The sequence below is a fragment of the Amblyraja radiata genome, chromosome 33, assembly GCF_010909765.2.
Source record: "Amblyraja radiata isolate CabotCenter1 chromosome 33, sAmbRad1.1.pri, whole genome shotgun sequence".
Lineage (NCBI taxonomy): Eukaryota > Metazoa > Chordata > Chondrichthyes > Rajiformes > Rajidae > Amblyraja > Amblyraja radiata.
In genome coordinates, this window is record NC_045988.1 from 27,068,868 (window position 1) to 27,087,809 (window position 18,942).

The following is an 18,942-nucleotide window of genomic DNA, read 5'->3' on the forward strand; positions in this document are numbered from 1 at the left end:
GCAATCTACACACAATAGCCCACAATAAAAAAGTGAAAACAGGTGTTTAGAAATGTTTGCAAAATAATTAAAAATAAATAACTGAAATATCACATTTACATAAGTAGTCAGACCCTTTACTCAGTACTTTATTGATGCTCCTTTGGCAGTGATTACAACCTCAAGTCTTCTTGGGTATCACGCTACAAGCTTGGCACACCTGTATTTGGGTAATTTATCCCATTCTTCTCTGCAGATCTTCTCAAGCTCTGTCAGGTTGGATGGGGAGTGTCGATGCACAGCTATTTTCAGATCCCTCCAGAGATGTTCGATCGGGTTCAAGTCCGGGTTCTGGCCGGGCCACGTACGGACATTCACAGACTTGTCACAAAGCCACTCTTCCGTTGTCTTGGACGTGAGCTTTAGGTCGTTGTCCTGTTGGAAGGTGAACGTCTGCCCCAGTCCGAGGTCCTGAACGCTCTGGAGCAGGTTTTCATCAAGGATCTCTCTATACTTTGCTCCGTTCATCTTTACCTCGATCCTGACTGGTCTCCCAGTTCCTACCGCTGAAAAACATCCCTGCAGCATGATGCTGCCACCACAATGCTTCACCGTAGATATGGTATTGGCCAGGTGATGAGCGGTGCCTGGTTTCCTCCAGACGTGACACTTGGCATTCAGGCCAAAGAGTTCAATCTTGGTTTCATCAGGCCAGGGAATCTTGTTTAGGTGCCTTTTGGCAAACTCCAAGCGGGCTGTCATGTGCCTTTAACTGAGGAGTTGCCACTGTCTGGCCACTCTACAATAAAGGCCTGATTGGTGGAGTCCTGCAGATATAGTTGTCCTTCTGGAAGTTTCTCCCATCTCCACAGAGGAACTCTGGAGCTCTGTCAGAGTGACCATCGGTTTCTTGGTCACCTCCCTGAATATGTTAGTAAGTCTCTATCCTAAGGCCCTTCTCCCCCGATTGCTCTGTTTGGCCAGGCTCTATGAAGAGTCCTGGTGGTTTCAAAGTTCTATTTAAGAATGACGGAGGCTACTGTGCTCTTCGGGACCTGCATTGCTCCAAGAAATGTTTTCCCCAGATCTGTGTCTCAACACAATCCTGTCTCGGAGGTCTACAGACAATTCCTTCGTCTTCATGGCTTGTTTTTTGCTCTGACATGCACTGTCAACGATGGGACCTTATATAGACAGGTGTGTGCTTTTCCAAATCATGTATAATCAATTTAATTTACCACTTGTAGACTCCTATCAAGTTGTAGAAACATCTCAAGGATAATCAATGGAAACACGATGCACCAAAGCTCAATTTTGAGAGTCACGGCAAAGGGTCTGAATACTTAACGTAAATGTGATATTTCAGTTATTTATTTTTAATTATTTTGCAATAATTACTAAACACCTGTTTTCACTTGTATATTATGAGGTATTGTGCGTAGATTGATGATAAAAAAAATGACTAACCAATTTTAGAATAAGGCTGTAATGTAACAAAATGTGGAAAAAGTGAAGGGGTCTGAATACTTTCTCAATGCATTGTATATTGTAAATAGATGCGGTCCCAGCACCGAGCCTTGCTGGTCACTACCTGCCATTGTGAAAGGGTTCCGTTAATCCCTACTCTTTGTTTCCTGACTGCCAACCAATTTTCTATCCATGTCAGCACTATACCCCCAAATACCATGTGCCCTAATTTTGCCCACTAATCTCCTATGTGGGACCTTATCAAATGCTTTCTAAAAGTCCAGGTACACTACATCCACTGGGACTCCCTTGGCCATTTTCCTAGTTACATCCTTAAAAAATTCCAGAAGATTAGTCAAGCATGATTTCCCCTTCGTAGATTCATGCTGACTCGGACCGATCCCGTTACTGCTATCCAAATGTGCCGCTATTTCACCTTTTATGATTGAGTCCAGCACCTTCCCCACCACCAATGTCAGGTCTATAATTCCGTTTTCTCTCTCCCGCCTTTCTTAAAATTGGGCTACCCTCCAATCCACAGGAACTGATCCTGAATCTGCAGATCATTGGACAATGATCACCAAATGTGCCCACGATTTCTTTAAGTACCCTGGGATGCAGACCATCAGGACTTGGGGATTTATCAGCCTTCAGTCCCATCAGTCTACCCAACACCATTTTCTGCCTAATGTGGATTCCTTCAGTTCCTCCGTCACCCCAGATCCTCTGGCCACTAGTACATCAGGGAGATTGTTTGTGCCCTCCTTAGTGAAGACGGATCCAAAGTACCTGTTCAACTTATCTGCCATTTCCTTGTTCCCCATAATAAATTCACCTTTTTCAGTCTTCAAGGGTCCAACTTTGGTCTTAACTAATTTTTTCCTCTTCACATACCTAAAGAAGCTTTTACTATCCTCCATTATATTCTTGGCTAGCTTACCTTTGTACCTCATCTTTTCTCCCCATATTGCCTCTTTAGTTATCTTCTGTTGCTCTTTAAAAGTTACCCAATCCTCTGGCTTCCTGCTCATGCTATGTTGTACTTCTTCTCTTTTATTTTTATACTGTCACTGACTTCCCATGTCAGCCACGATCGCCACTTACTCCCCTTGGAAACTTTCTTCCTCTTTGGAATGAACTGATCCTGCACCTTCTGTATTATCCCAGACGTTGACGTGGATAAGCTTTTCCCACTGAGAGTAGTGAAGTTCAAACAAGGGGACATGACTTGAGAATTAAGGGACAGAAGTTTAGGGGTAACATGAGGGGGAACTTCTTTACTCAGAGAGTGGTGGCTGTGTGGAATGAGCTTCCAGTGAAGGTGGTGGAGGCAGGTTTGTTTTTATCATTTAGAAATAAATTGGATAGTTATATGGAAGGGAAAGGAATGGAGGGTTATGTTCTGAGCGCAGGTATATGGGACTAGGGGAGAATACGTGTTCGGCACGGACTAGAAGGGTCGAGATGGCCTGTTTCCATGCTGTACTTGTTATATGGTTATATGGTTATATACCTACCATTGTTGTTCCACTGTCATCCCTGCTAGGATATCTTTCCAGTCAACTTTGGCCAGCTCCTCTCTCATGGCTCCTTAGTCCCCTTTGTTTAACTGTAATGCTGACACCTCGGATTTACCCTTCTCCCCCTCAATAGATTAAAACTTCTCATATTATGGTCACTTCTTCTGCAGTTGTATAGGGCTCTGGTAAGACCACATCTGGAATATTGTGTACAGTTTTGGTCTCCTAATTTGAGGAAGGACATCCTTGTGATTGAGGCAGTTCAGCGTAGGTTCATGAGATTGATCCCTGGGATGGCGGGACTGTCTTATGAGGAAAGATTGAAAAGACTAGGCTTGTATTGTTTAGAAGGATGAGGGGGTTCTTATAGAAACTTATAAAAGGACTGGACAAGCTAGATGCATGAAAAATGTTCCCAATGTTGGGCAAGTCCAGAACCAGGGGCCATAGTCTTAGAATAAAGGGGAGGCCATTTAAGAGTGAGGTGAGAAAAAACTTTTTAACCCAGAGAGTTGTAAATTTGTGGAATTCCCTGACACAGAGGGCAGTGGAGGCCAAATCACTGGATGGATTTAAGAGAAAGTTAGATAGAGCTCTGGAGGCTAGTGGAATCAAGGGATATGGGGAGAAGGCAGGCATGGGTATTTGATTGGGGACGATCAGCCATGATCACAATGAATGGCGGTGCTGGCTCGAAAGGCCGAATGGCCTCCTCCTGCACCTATTTTCTATGTTTTTACCTCCTAATGGCTCGTTAACCTCAAGTTCCTTTATCAAATCCGGTTCATTACACAACACTAAATCCAGAATTGCCTTCTCCCTGGTCGGCTCCAGTACAAGTTGCTCTAAGAATCCATCATGGGGGCACTCCACAAACTCCCTTTCTTGGAGTCCAGTACCAACCTGATTTTCCCAGTTTACCTGCATGTTGAAATCTCCCATAATAACCGTAGCATTACCTTTACGATATGCCAATTTTAACTCTTGGTTCAACGCACCCTATATCCAGGCTACTGTTTGGGGGCCTGTAGATAAGTCCCATTGGGGTCTTTTTACCCTTACAATTCCTTCGTTCTATCCATACTGACTCCACATCTCCTGTTTCAATATCACCCCTTGCAAGGGACTGAATTTCATTCCTCACCAACAGAGCTACCCCAACCCTTCTGCCCACCTGTCTGTCTTAGGACGTAAACCTTGAATATTCAGTTTCTAGCCCTAGCCCTCTTGCAGCCATGTCTCTGTAATTCTCACAACATCATACTTGCCAATTTCTAACTGAGCCTCTAGCTCGTCCACTTTACTTTGCGCATTCATATACAACACTTTGACTTTGGTATTCACTTCCCCTCTCACACCGCTCACAATTGGCCCTGACCTTACTCTCTTATCCCTTCTCAAACTTTCCTTCCCATTAATTCGGAAGTCTTTTGTAACTTTTCCTCTACACACTTACAATTTAACTCAATCTTTATACTCCCAATTTGACAATCCTTTTCCCCCCCCCCCCCCCCCCCCCCCACTATTTAGTTTAAACCCACACGTGTAGCCCTAGCAAACCTACCTGCCAGAACGTCGATCCCCCTCCAGTTAAGGAGTAACCCGTCCCTTTTGTTCAGGTCACCCCTACACAAGAAGAGATCCCAGATAAAGCTAAATCCTTGCTCCCTGCACCAGCCACCAGCAACACATTCAGATCCCCTATCTCCCTGTTTCTGCCCTCACTAGCACGAGGTACTGGAAGCAATAGAGTCTCTCCTTCCCCTAGTCTCTCTCTCTCCCGTCTCTCTCTTCCCCACTCTCTTTCTCTGTCTCCTCTAACCTCTGACCAGTTGTTTGACCTCTGTGTTCTCTCTCTCTTTCCGTCCAGTTCGCCAGAGTGACCGGTCACTCCCCGGCTGCCGTGGTGACCCCTGCCCTGGGATTGTTGACCCCTGACCCAGCCAGGTTGACCCCTCGTGCTGGACATGCCGACGCCTGGGTTCCGGCACCTGCCACGCGCCGTTCTTTGAACTTGGACACCTGCAACGGCCGGAGGCTGACCTTTGACCTGACCTCCAACCCATCGCTCTCTGACCTGTGGCGACAGATCGAGCAGCAGGCGGGAGTGTCCCCAGGGCAGGCTGTTATCTACCTGGGGTCGAGACCCCTGTTGGAGGCCGACATGCGGAACCTTCCGGAACACGCCGCTCTCCTCCTCGTCCGCAAGGTGGTCGGGGGCTGAACCCTGACCCCGGCTACGGCCCCTGACCACGACCGCCCTCTGACCTATCACCTTCACCCTGAACCCACCCTTGAACAACACCCTCCCGTGACCCTAACTCTAACCTCCTCCTTTGACCCCTGACTTCAACCTTGATTCCTCTAGCACTTCTCTCCCTCCCCTCCAACCCTCTCCTCCACTCTCCTCCAACCCTCTCCTCCACTCTCCCCCAACCCTCTCCTCCACTCTCCTCCAACCCTCTCCTCCACTCTCCCCCAACCCTCTCCTCCACTCTCCCCCTTCCACTCAACAAACTCACCTCTCCCCTTTCCTCTTTCCCCACAACTCTCTCCCCTTTCCCTCTCCCCTTCTTCCTCTATCCCCTTCACCCCTCCTCTCTTCCATTCGCCAGAACGCTCTCTCTGCCCCCCACCTCCCTGTCCCACCCTCTCCCTCTCCCCTCCCCACCAACCCTCTCCCTCTCCTCTGTCGATGTTGAATCCTGATTGATGCCTCAATAAACAGAGTTGGTCCAATCCTTGTCTTGTGTCGTGTATGTGTGAACCCTCACGCCCCTCCCCCTCTCCCATCTGTATCCCAGAGACAGGTTCCCGGTGACTATTCCGTTAACTCTCATCCCATATTCCGGTCCTCTGGTGATTTCAGGAGGTGCAAAGGTTCTTTGTTTAAATTCACAGAGTCATCCAAGATGGAAACTGGCCCTTCTGCCCACCTTGCCCACACCGAACAACATGCCCCATCTACACTAGTCTCACCTGCCTGCGTTTGGCCAATATCCCTCTAAACCTTTCCGATCAATGTAGCTGTCCATATGTTGTGATAGTACCTGACTCAACTTGAATGTTGGGATAGTACCTGCCTCAACAACCTCCTCTGGAAGTTCATTCCATACACTCCTGTGTGAAAACATTGCCCTTCAGGTTCTTATTAAATCTTCCCCCTCTCAGCTTAAAACTATTGGAATCAAGGGATATGGGGAGTAGACAGGCACGGGTTAGTGATTGGGAACGATCAGCCATGATCACAATGAATGGGCTGCTGGCTACAATAAGCACATTTTTAGAGTCATTTACTCTGCAAATGAATTTATACATGTGGTGTCTTAGGATAGCTTCTAAAGTACTGACTCCTGCAGCCACAAACATATTACTGGCACTGCACCATCTAGGTTGCCTTAGCAGTGTATTCATGGCATCGTTATATGCCACCTTTAGTCTCTGCATACTTGTCTTTAAATAGTTCGACCACAGGTGCGCAGTGTAGAGTGGTGTGCAGTATGCTCTAAATAGCGACATCTTCACCACATCTGCACACGCACCAAATTTACGCAAGAGAATATTCGCCTGTACATACAGCATGCGTCATTGCCTATAAATATCCTCTGTCATTTGTTCTGTAATAATATGCCCTAGATATTTTATCTTATTACAGACACTAAGATTATTGTCAGACAATTTAAAATCAGGATATTTTAGACATTTATCCTCTTTGGTTCTACAGATCATAACAGCACTCTTACTAGCATTATATTTAATGTCATGTTCCACACCATACACAGAACATATAGTAAGGAGCTGCTGGAGACCTGCGCTAGATGGACTAAAGACCACAAGATCATGTGCATACATAATATGGTTCACTAAAATATTACCAATCACGCACCCAGTGTTACAGGCTTTCAATTGTTTAGACAGATCATCAATATATAGATTAAAAAGGACTGGGGACAAAATTCCCCCTTGTCTAACACCATTGCTAACCCCAAATGGGGCTGAGACCCTATTGCCTCATTTTGTTTGCATAGTCTGGTGGGCATACCAGTAGGCCAGAATTCTAACAATGTATTTAGGCACCCCTCTTTGACTCATTTTACCAAACAGCTTTCTGTGATTAACACGGTCAAAGGCTTTGGAAGCATCAATAAAGCACATAAGGATTGAAAAGTTTAGCCTCTATATTTGTTTACAATCTCCTTTAGGGCCTATATGCATAAGTCAGTGCCATGTTTAGCTTTAAAGCCAAACTGGTTATCTGTGGAGTTAACAAACTCATTTATTCTATCCAGCAGAACTCTTTCTAAAACTTTTGACAATATGCTGGCTGAAGCTATGGGCCTGTAATTATTTAGGCTGCCTACTTTGCCAGCTTTGTCCTTAATGACCGGCACTAACAGGACAGACAACATTGAGTCTGGTAACAAGCCATGAATCATAAAGCCTGAATCATAGGAGAGGAGCTATCCTCATACTCGCATACTTAAGATGTTCAGCAGAGATATGATCCAAGCCACTTTCTTTGTTGTTGGACAGCTTGTTCATGGCATGATACACCTCATGTGACATAATCACCATCGAGTCATTACTCTCAATATTGTCCACCCTATACAAGTCACCTTGGACACAGTTGAATAAAGTGCTATAATGTTGTCGCCATAACTCAGCGATAATAGCTGTTCCGGAGATTCCACCTACAGTACATGGTAGAGATGTTTTGCAACTGCTAAGAGCTCTCACTTCCTTCCAAGCATTGTTACTTAGCAGCTTCTTAGCCATGGAATCAGCCCTCATAGCTTGCTCATTTTTACAGATGAAGCGAACAGCATACTTATACCTTGCATTTGTGAGCTTCTTGTGCTCAAACACAGGCCCCTGTCTGGGTCTACCTGCCATAGCCCATGATTTGGTGGCTTCACGGGCTTCAGTATGATACTCAGCTACACAGATGGGAGGAGCCAGCAGCCGTCCGTTTTAAATTCGTTTTTTTTATAGTTTTTAGTGAGTCCTGTTTTTTGTTTGATGGGGATATGGTCTTTTTAATGTGGGGGGTAGGTGTAAACTTTATTTCTAGGTCCCTACCTGGTCGGTGTGGCAGCACCTCGGCCTTGGTGGCGGCACAGCATTGGAGCGCTGGAGCGGAGCGGAGTGGAGCGGGCGATGCCTTGCCTGGGTCGCCGCGCTGGAGCGACGCGCTGGAGCTCTGGCGAGCTGGACAGCCGAGAGCAACATCTCCGGGCTGCGATTCTGCGGAGCGGAGAGGCGGCGTGTGGAGAGGCGGCAGTGCGGAGAGGCGGCGCCGACTTTTTCATCGGGAGCCTGGGAGCTCCAAACCGGTGCGGCATTGTCGGCTTCGGCAGCCGCGGGCTCCAACCAGGAAGCGGCCGTTCCAGGTGGCCCAGCCGCCGAAAGGACTCTCCCGACGCCGGGGCAAGACCACCCGGTGAGAACGGCCAGGGACATCGGGCCTCCGTAGAGGCAATTGCGGTGGCCTCAATAGGCCTGAATTTGGGGTGAACTTGGGGTGGGGACTGGACATTGTGCCTTCCCCCACAATGGTATCCACTGTGGGGGGATGATTTTTTTGTTTAATTGTAGTCCTGCAGGTCTGTGTCCAAGATGGCTGCCGTGAAGAGAAAGTGGATGCTGGCGCGCTTTGGCTGCCGCTGCTCTCTCTTCACACTGTGTTTTTGATTTTCTGTTTTTGGATTGAATTCTGTTTTTAATTTGTGTCTCTGTGATGTCTTTATTACTTGTTATATTCCGATTATATGTTTTTATTCAAATTACTATGTAAGGTGTCCTTGAGATGTCTGAAAGGCGCCCATTAAATAAAATTTATTATTATTATTATTATACTTTTTCCAGCCAGGTCTGATGTTATGTGTCTTATTTTTATGCTTGCAGTAGGGCTTACTGCCTACATATAAGGCGCTTACTATATCATTATACATGGAGCAGATATCTCTCCTATGCTTCATATCTTTACATTTAACATTACTACATATTATTGCATCTTTAGGTAGATGAATATTGCTTAAGGATTTATCTGTATGGGCATAATAGGCTAGGATGTCTTCCTTTGTAAGCGTTGACCAGTCCAGTTTTTCTGTATTAAAGCTATTTCTATCTCTGTATACCACAGGTATGTGTTCAACATTTATTGTCATAGCAACAGGTATGTGATCAGTCATTGCTGCCCTGTACAGAATGCTCATACACCCCAATGAGGCATGTGCATCAGCTGTGCTAATACAGTGGTCCAGCCATGATGTGGTGTGCCAGGCCTCACTAATATAAGTATAGCTATCTGTAGGTAAAAGCACTTTGCTTGACAATATTAAATTATTATCTTGACAGAAGTGAGCCATATGATTGGCAAATAGTGAGTTCCTATCTGAGATATCTGCACTCATATCCCCAATGACATATACACTACAATAATTATTGTTTTGAATGAAAGAATAGATGAAAAGCAAGTCTATTTAAATATTCATCCTCATTCTGAAGGCATTCATAGGGTGTATATACATTCAGGATAACAAATTCCTTGTCGTTGTGAGTAAAGTGTGTGGCAATACACCAGTCAACATCAAGCCGAATCACATTTACTGATGAGTCAAGCTTCTTGTTCCATAGAATAGCCACACCACCTGGTATCCTACCTCTGACTATTCCCATGCCAAGGTCAGTTGTAGACTCCCCAGCCCCATGAAAGTTGTCACTGAGAGAGTTGAGTTTGCCCAAGTCTTGCTTCGCTAAGAATGTCTCTTGCATACATAGTATGTCACAGTTCTCCAGAGGTGTCAACAACTGAGCAGCGAGCTTTATCCCCAGCGCTCTGGCCCAAACGCAGGCCACGACAATTGTACGATAGTACCCGAATGTTCATTTAGCGAGACTAGTGAGTGCCCCTAGCACCAGCAGGTACACTCATTCCCCCCGTGGCAGGCGCGGTGCTTGATCCGATGACTCCAACCGTGCGTGGCTCGTAATAACACCGGACAAATGCCCCTTCTGGCCAGAGCTCCGGATTGTACATTTCACCAACCTCATTGCATTCCGCAGATACTTTAAATGAACTGTATCTACTGTGTACATTGTCAATCTTTTGACAGGTAACCTCACGGCCAAATTTTACATTAAGATAGACAGATAAAGTTCTGACGTCTAGATCCGGTGAAAACTTGGAGGCAAAAACACTCACCAGCTTAGTCGTAATCATTTTGATGTTGCCCACAGCTCCGGTACCAATAATAGGCACAGCGTTACTGGATTTCTTCCTCTGCCCAATGGACAATTTTGGCTTACCAACAGTGTTGTCTGGAGCATGACGTCGACCCTTTTTCACAACATTACTCCACTTTGGAGAATCTTGCAACGTTAGACCACTGGGACTATTCTCCACGTTTAATGCAAGGCCCTCCGCCACAGTCCTCACTCCGACAACTAAGCCAGAGGCTCCTGCCGGTGCAGCTCCCAGTGCTGTATCTGCCATGCCAATGGCTCCATCCAACGCTGCCAACGCATCCGGACCACCGCCCCGAGTCAGGTCAGTGGTGCACTCCAATGCACACACTGGAGTAGTGATCAAGGTGCGCTACAATGCACCCACTCGCCGATCAATTTCCATTGTGATGGCACGAAAATCTTCGCTTACATCAGCCTGTAGCTGCATGACGTGCTTCATTGAACAGACCTCAGCGTACAGCTTCTCCATTCCCCCAAGTAGGCTCGAGACATCCATGTTAGAAAATGTTTCTAATTCCCAGTTAACTATTTTAATTTAGTTTAGTCAATTGTCATGTTTAGGGCAGCACGGTGGTGCAGCGGTAAAGTTGCTGCCTCAGAGTGTCAGAGACCTGGGTTCGATCCTCACCTCGGGTGCTGTCTGTGCAGAGTTTGTACGTTCTCTCTGTGACCACGTGGGTTTTTTCCGAGTGCTCCGGATTCCAACCGCACTCCAAAGATGTGCGGATTTGTAGGTTCATTGATTTCCTAAAATTGTAAATTGTCCCTCGAGTGTGTAGGATTGTGCTAGTGTACGGGGTGGTCGCTGGTTGGCGTGGACTTAGTCAGTCGAAGGGCCCGTTTCCGTGCTGTATCTCAAAGTAAAGTCCAAAATCCAAAGTGTACAGAGGCACAGAAAAGCTTGTTTGCTGCTTGTGATCTAGTCAGGGGAAAGACTAGACATGATTACAATCAAGCCGTCTGTCCACAATGTACAGTTACTGGATGAAGGGAATAACGTTTAGGTAGAGGGAGAGATCGGGGGGGAGAGGGAGGAGAGAGTTTAGTTTAGACGTTTAGTTTCTTATTGCCGTGTGTGCCAAGGTACACATGACAATAATGAATAGTTGTTTTGTTGGGGACTATCCAGTCAGCGGAAAGAATATACATGATTACAATCGAGCCGTCCACAGTGTACACATATTGGATGAAGGGAATAATATTTAGTACAAGATAAAGTCCAATAAAGTCCATTCAAAGGTAGTCCGAGGGTCTCCAATTAGGTAGATAGTTATTCAGGACCGCTCTCTGGTTGTGGTAAGATAGTTCAGTTGCCTGATGTGGGAAGCTGGGGAGAAACTGTCCCTGATTCTGGAGGTGGGCATTTTCACACTTCCGATGTGAGAGGGGAGAAGAGTGAGTGACCTGGATGAGATTGGTCCTTGATTATGTTGCTGGCCTTGCCGAGGCAGCGTGAGGTGCAGATGTAGTCGATGGAAGTGAAGTTGGTTTGTGCGATGGTCTGGGCTGCGGCCACAACTCTTTCCAATTTCTTGTGGTTTTTGATGGAGCTGTTCCCAAACGGTGCATGATGCATCCCGATAAGATGCATCACATCACCCATTGTTCCTGCTCCCTAAGTACTCCCCACTCATCAGACGGGTTAAACCAACTGTGAGGACAGTTAAAGTCTGGTCAGAGGAAGCGGACTTCACAATTCAGCAGTGTTTTGGAAACACTGACTGGAAGGCGTTTGCAGCCCAGGCCAACCTTGACTCCCACACGGACATTGATTCCTACACATCCTCTATTCTGGACTTTATAAACTCCACCATCAATAGTGTCACCTCCCTCAAACAGGTGACCATATTCCCGAATCAGAAGCCATGGATGAACAGCGAGGTCAGGCTACTGCTGAAAGCACGGGACACCGCTTTCAGGTCAGGCGATGCTCGAGCCTACAGCTCATCCACGGCTAACCTGAAGAGGGGCATCAAGAAGGCCAAGCACTGCCATAAGCTCAGGATTGAGGAGCACTTCAACAACAACTCCGACCCCCGACGCATGTGGCAAGGCATCCAGGCCATCACGGACTATAGACCCTCCAACACCACCCCCACATCCAGCGACGCCTCCTTCCTTGAGGAGCTTAATCACTTCAATGGCCGCTTCGACAGGGACAATCTAGAGACAGCCATCAAGGCTGTGCTCCCTGCCGATCACCAACCCCTCACACTCACCCCCTACGACGTATACGTGGCACTGAGTAGGACTAATGCACGTAAGGCTGCTGGCCCTGACGGCATCCCCGGGCGCGTGCTCAGGGCCTGTGCTGCGCAGCTGACAGACGTCTGGACTGACATCTTCAACCTGTCACTTGCCCAAGCAATTGTCCCCACATGCCTTAAAACCACCTCCATCGTGCCAGTGCCAAAACACTCCACTGCGGCAAGCCTCAACGACTTCCGCCCAGTTGCACTTACCCCCATCATCACCAAGTGCTTCGAGAGGCTGGTCCTGGCACACCTCAAAAGCTGCCTACCTCCCACACTGGATCCCTATCAGTTTGCCTACCACAAGAACAGGAGTACGGAGGATGCCATCTCAACGGCACTTCACTCCGCCCTCTCCCACCTCGACAACAGAGACACTTACGTAAGAATGCTGTTCATCGATTACAGCTCAGCATTCAACACCATTATACCATCTAAACTGATCACCAAACTCGGTAACCTGGGCATCGATCCCTCCCTCTGCAACTGGATACTGGACTTTCTAACCAACAGACCACAGTCTGTTAGGTTAGACAAGCACACCTCTTCAACCCTCACCCTGAACACCGGCGTTCCACAGGGCTGTGTGCTGAGCCCCCTCCTCTACTCCCTCTTCACCTATGACTGCACACCTGTACATGGTACTAACACCATCATCAAGTATGCAGCTGATACAACGGTGATTGGCCTCATCAGCAACAACGATGAGTCGGCCTACAGGGAGGAGGTCCAGCACTTAGCAGCATGGTGCGCTGACAACAACCTGGCCCTTAACTCCAAGAAGACCAAGGAGCTCATTGTAGATGTCAGGAAGTCCAGGGGCGGCACGCACACCCCCATCCACATTAACGGAACGGAGGTGGAACGTGTTTCTAGCTTCAGGTTCCTGGGTGTTAACATCTCCGATGACCTCTCTTGGACCCACAATACCTCAACTCTGATCAAGAAGGCTCACCAGCGTCTCTTCTTCCTGAGGAGACTGAAGAAGGTCCATCTGTCTCCTCAGATCCTGGTGAACTTCTACCGCTGCACCATCGAGAGCATCCTTACCAACTGTATCACAGTATGGCAACTGCTCTGTCTCCGACCGGAAGGCATTGCAGAGGGTGGTGAAAATTGCCCAAGGCATCACCGATTCCTCGCTCCCCTCCATTGAGTCTGTCCAAAGCAAGCGTTGTCTGCGGAGGGCGCTCAGCATCGCCAAGGACTGCTCTCAGCCCAAACATGGACTGTTTACCCTCCTACCATCCGGGAGGCGCTACAGGTCTCTCCGTTGCCGGACCAGCAGGTCCAGGAACAGCTTCTTCCCGGCGGCTGTCACTCTACTCAACAACGTACCTCGATGACTGCCAATCACCCCCCCCCCCCCGGACACTCCTCCCACAGGATAAACACTATGTCTGTATATATGCAAATGTAAATATTTATTCAAATCATATGCTATGTCGCTCTTCCAGGGAGATGCTAAATGCATTTCGTTGTCTCTGTACTGTACACGGACAATGACAATTAAAGTTGAATCTGAATCTGAATCTGAATCTGAATCTTTCTACGGTGCATCTGGGGAAGCCTGTTCCTGTACTGTACTCTTCTGTGTTCTATGTTTAGACCACGCATGCGGCAGCAGTTTCTCCTGGCGGATGCTCGGGATGGATGTTGCAATTTTTACCGCATCGACCCAACCGTAAAGTGATGATGAATCACAGCGATGTGGAATAATGCGACAAGGGGGAACGGGATGCAGGAAATGTAACTGCTTACAATCTGTAGGAGGACGTCAGCAGCGATGCATTGCAACGGCGCAACAGTTGAAGGGCAGAGGGCAACCGCGCAGGAAATGCATGGAATAATCTGATAGTGACGGGTACCACTGCAAATGTGCAGTTGCGTTTAGGCTTCTTTGCTTCAGTTACAGGCAGGAATTGGTGCATTGATAGAGTCACAGAGTTACACAGCACAAAAACAGGTTCTTCAGTTCAACTTTCCGACCAACATGCCCCATCCACACTCATCCCACCTGCCTGTGATTGACACCACTTTCATGGAACTATGTACCTTCACTCCTCGATCCCTCTGCTCTACAACACTCCGCACTGCTCTACCGGCCACTGTGAAGGTCCGGCCTATGGTAGACATTCTAAACGTCTTTCAATGTAACTCCCAGCTTCTGTACTCATTGCCCTGACCGATGAAGGCCAATGTGCCCAAAGTATTCTTGACATGACCTGATGTCTTTCGAAATTACCAGGGTGCTCAGGAACACAAATTTCCCTGTGTCGTGGTGTGGAAAATTCTGAGAATATTTGGGGACTTGCCCAGTAATCTCATTGTCAACAAGATTGTAAAGATTCACTTTTGTTTGTGAGTGAGTAAGGAGACTGTTCATTAGAACATAGAACAATACAGCACAAGAACAGGCCCTTCGGTCCAACTTGCCCACGCCAACCAACATGCTTCATCTACACCTGTCTATGACTTTATTACTTGAAGCGCAGGAGGATGAGGGCTGATCTTATGTACAAAATCACGAGTGGAATACATCGGGTAGATGCAGAGTCTCTTGCCCAGAGTAGGGAAATCAAGAACCAAGGGACATAGATTTAAGGTGAAGGGGGAAAGATTTAATAGGGGCAATTTTTTCACACAAATGCTGGTGGGTGTATGGAACGATCTGCCAGAGGAGTTAGTTGAGGCAGGGAATGTCACAACATTTAAGAAGCTTTTTGACAGATACGTGGATAGGACAGATGAAGAGGGATATGGACCAAACGCAGGTAGATGGGTTAGTGTAGATGGGACATGTTTATGGGATAGTTGGGTCGAAGGACCTGTTTCCGTGCTGCATGTATCTATGACTCTGTGTATCTGACCCCCGGGAGCACTGTGTGACGGGACAATTGTTGTTTTGTTTTACTTTTACTTTCTGAAGCAGAATCACAGGAAACATTTCCCTTCCCCACCCGCACAGCGACGCCCCCTCCTCTCCCCAACCCCACCTCCACAGTGCGGTGCTCCCTCCTTTCTCTCTCCCTCTCTGTCCAGCACACCTCTGTTGCCCTCATTCCTCCACACTCCCCTCCTCTGTTGTTGTCCACAGTTGACTTTACTGTGGGAATCTCCCGTGTGGAGTTCCCCAGCCCCTCCCGTCCCCACTTTTTGTTTTACTTTCGCCACTGACTGGACCTTTGGCTGAGGCGGCAAAGTCTCTCCCTGCAATATAACATCATCGCCCGAGTCTCCTCCACGACAAACTCCCCGGAACGTCCAGACTGCACGGACCATGACTGCAATCGCTGTGATTCGGGAGATGGTGAGTCCACCACAGTCTCTCTCTCTCTCCAAGTCTCTCTCTCACCCCCAGACTCTCTCTCCCCAATATCTCTCTCATTCCCCCAGTCTTTCTCTCTCCCAGTCTCTATCTCTCACCCAGTCCCTCTCCCTCCCCCCAATATCTCTCTCATTCCCCCAGTCTCTTTCTCCTTCCCTTAGTCTCTCTCTCTCCCCGTCATTCTCTCAATAGACGATAGGTGCAGGAGTAGGCCATTCGGCCCTTCGAGGCAGCAGCCATTCAATGTGATCATGGCTGATCATCCCCAATCAGTACCCCGTTCCTGCCTTCTCCCAATATCCCCTGACTCCGCTATCTTTAAGAGCCCTATCTAGCTCTCTCTTGAAAGTATCCAGAGAACCGGCCTCCACCGCCCTCTGAGGCAGAGAATTCCACAGATTCACAACTTTGTGAAAAATTGTTTCCTCATCTCCGTTCTAAATGGCGTACCCCTTATTCTTAAACTGTGGCCCCAGGTTCTGGACTCCCACAACATGTTTCCTGCCTCTAGCGTGTCCAACCCCTCAATAATCTTCAATCAGATCCTCTCTCATTCTTCTAAATTCCAGAGTATACAATCCAGCCGCTCCTTTCTGTTAGTGTACGACAGTCTCGCCATCCCAGGAATCAACCTTGTGAACCTACACTGCACTCCCTCAATAGCAAGAATGTTCTTCCTCAAATTTGGAGACCAAAACTGCACTCAATACACCAGGTGTGGTCTCACTAGGGCCCTATGCAACTGCAGAAGGACCTCTTTGCTCCTATATTCAACTCCTCTTGTTATGAAGGACAACATGCCATTCGCTTTCTTCACTGCCTGCTGTACCTGCATGCTTACTTTCATTGACTGATAAACAAGAACCCCCAGATCCTGTTGTACTTCCCCTTTTCCCAACTTGACACCATTTAGATAATAATCTGCCTTCCTGTTTTTGCTACCAAAGTGGATAACCTCACATTTATCCACATTATACTGCATCTGCCATGCATATGTCCACTCACCAAACCTGTCCAAGTCACCCTGCATTCTCATAGCATCATCCTCACAGTTCACACTGCCACCCAGCTTAGTGTCATCTGCAAATTTGCTAATGTTACCTTCATCCCTTCATCTAAATCATTATTATACACTGCATTCAGAAAGTATTCAGACCCCTTCATTTTTTCCACATTTTGTTACGTTACAGCCTTATTCTAAAATGGATTAAATTCATTTTTTTAAATCAGCAATCTACACACAATAGCCCACAATAAAAAAGTGAAAACAGGTGTTTAGAAATTAATGCAAAATAATTAAAAATAAATAACTGAAATATCACATTTACATAAGTAGTCAGACCCTTTACTCAGTACTTTATTGATGCTGCTTTGGCAGTGATTACAACCTCAAGTCTTCTTGGGTATCACGCTACAAGCTTGGCACACCTGTATTTGGGTAATTTATCCCATTTTACTCTGCAGATCCTCTCAAGCTCTGTCAGGTTGGATGGGGAGTGTTGATGCACAGCTATTTTCAGATCCCTCCAGAGATGTTCGATCGGGTTCAAGTCCGGGCTCTGGCCGGGCCACTTACGGACATTCACAGACTTGTCACAAAGCCACTCTTGCGTTGTCTTGGACGTGAGCTTTAGGTCGTTGTCCTGTTGGAAGGTGAACGTCTGCCCCAGTCCGAGGTCCTGAACGCTCTGGAGCAGGATTTCATCAAGGATCTCTCTATACTTTGGTCCGTTCATCTTTACCTCGATCCTGACTGGTCTCCCAGTTCCTACCGCTGAAAAATATCCCTACAGCATGATGCTGCCACCACAATGCTTCACCGTAGATATGGTATTGGCCGGGTGATGAGCGGTGCCTGGTTTCCTCCAGACGTGACACTTGGCATTCAGGCCAAAGAGTTCAATCTTGGTTTCATCAGGCCAGGGAATCTTGTTTAGGTGCCTTTTGGCAAACTCCAAGCGGGCTGTCATGTGCCTTTAACTGAGGAGTGGCTACTGTCTGGCCACTCTACAATAAAGGCCTGATTGGTGGAGTGCTGCAGATATAGTTGTCCTTCTGGATGTTTCTCCCATCTCCACAGAGGAACTCTGGAGCTCTGTCAGAGTGACCATCGGGTTCTTGGTCATCTCCCTGAATATGTTAGTAAGTCTCTATCCTAAGGCCCTTCTCCCCCGATTGCTCTGTTTGGCCAGGCTCTATGAAGAGTCCTGGTGGTTTCAAAGTTCTATTTAAGAATGACGGAGGCCACTGTGCTCTTCGGGACCTGCAATGCTCCAAAAAATGTTTTCCCCAGATCTGTGTCTCAACACAATCCTGTCTCGGAGGTCTACAGACAATTCCTTCGTCTTCATGGCTTGTTTTTTGCTCTGACATGCACTGTCAACAGTGGCACCTTATATAGACAGGTGTGTGCTTTTCCAAATCATGTACAATCAATTTAATTTACCACTTGTAGACTCCTATCAAGTTGTAGAAACATCTCAAGGATAATCAATGGAAACACGATGCACCAAAGCTCAATTTTAAGAGTCACGGCAAAGGGTCTGAATACTTAACGTAAATGTGATATTTCAGTTATTTATTTTTAATTATTTTGCAATAATTACTAAACACCTGTTTTCACTTGTATATTATGAGGTATTGTGCATAGATTGATGATTTAAAAAAATGACTAACCAATTTTAGAATAAGGATGTAATGTAACAAAATGTGGAAAAAGTGAAGGGGTCTGAATACTTTCTCAATGCACTGTATATTGTAAATAGATTGTAAATAGATGCGGTCCCAGCACCGAGCCTTGCTAGTCACTATCTGCCATCTACCCTCCATTACCCTCCACTATCTACCCTCCAATCCACAGGAACTGATCCTGAATCTACAGAACATTGGACAATGATCACCAAATGTGCCCACGATTTCTTTAAGTACCCTGCGATGCAGACCATCAGGCCTCGGGGATTTATCAGCCTTCAGTCCCATCAGTCTACCCAACACCATTTTCTGCCTAATAAGGATTCCTTCAGTTGCTCCGTCACCCCAGATCCTCTGGCCACTAGTATATCAGGAAGATTGTTTGTGCCCTCCTTAGTGAAGACGGATCCAAAGTACCTGTTCAACTTATCTGCCATTTCCTTGTTCCCCATAATAA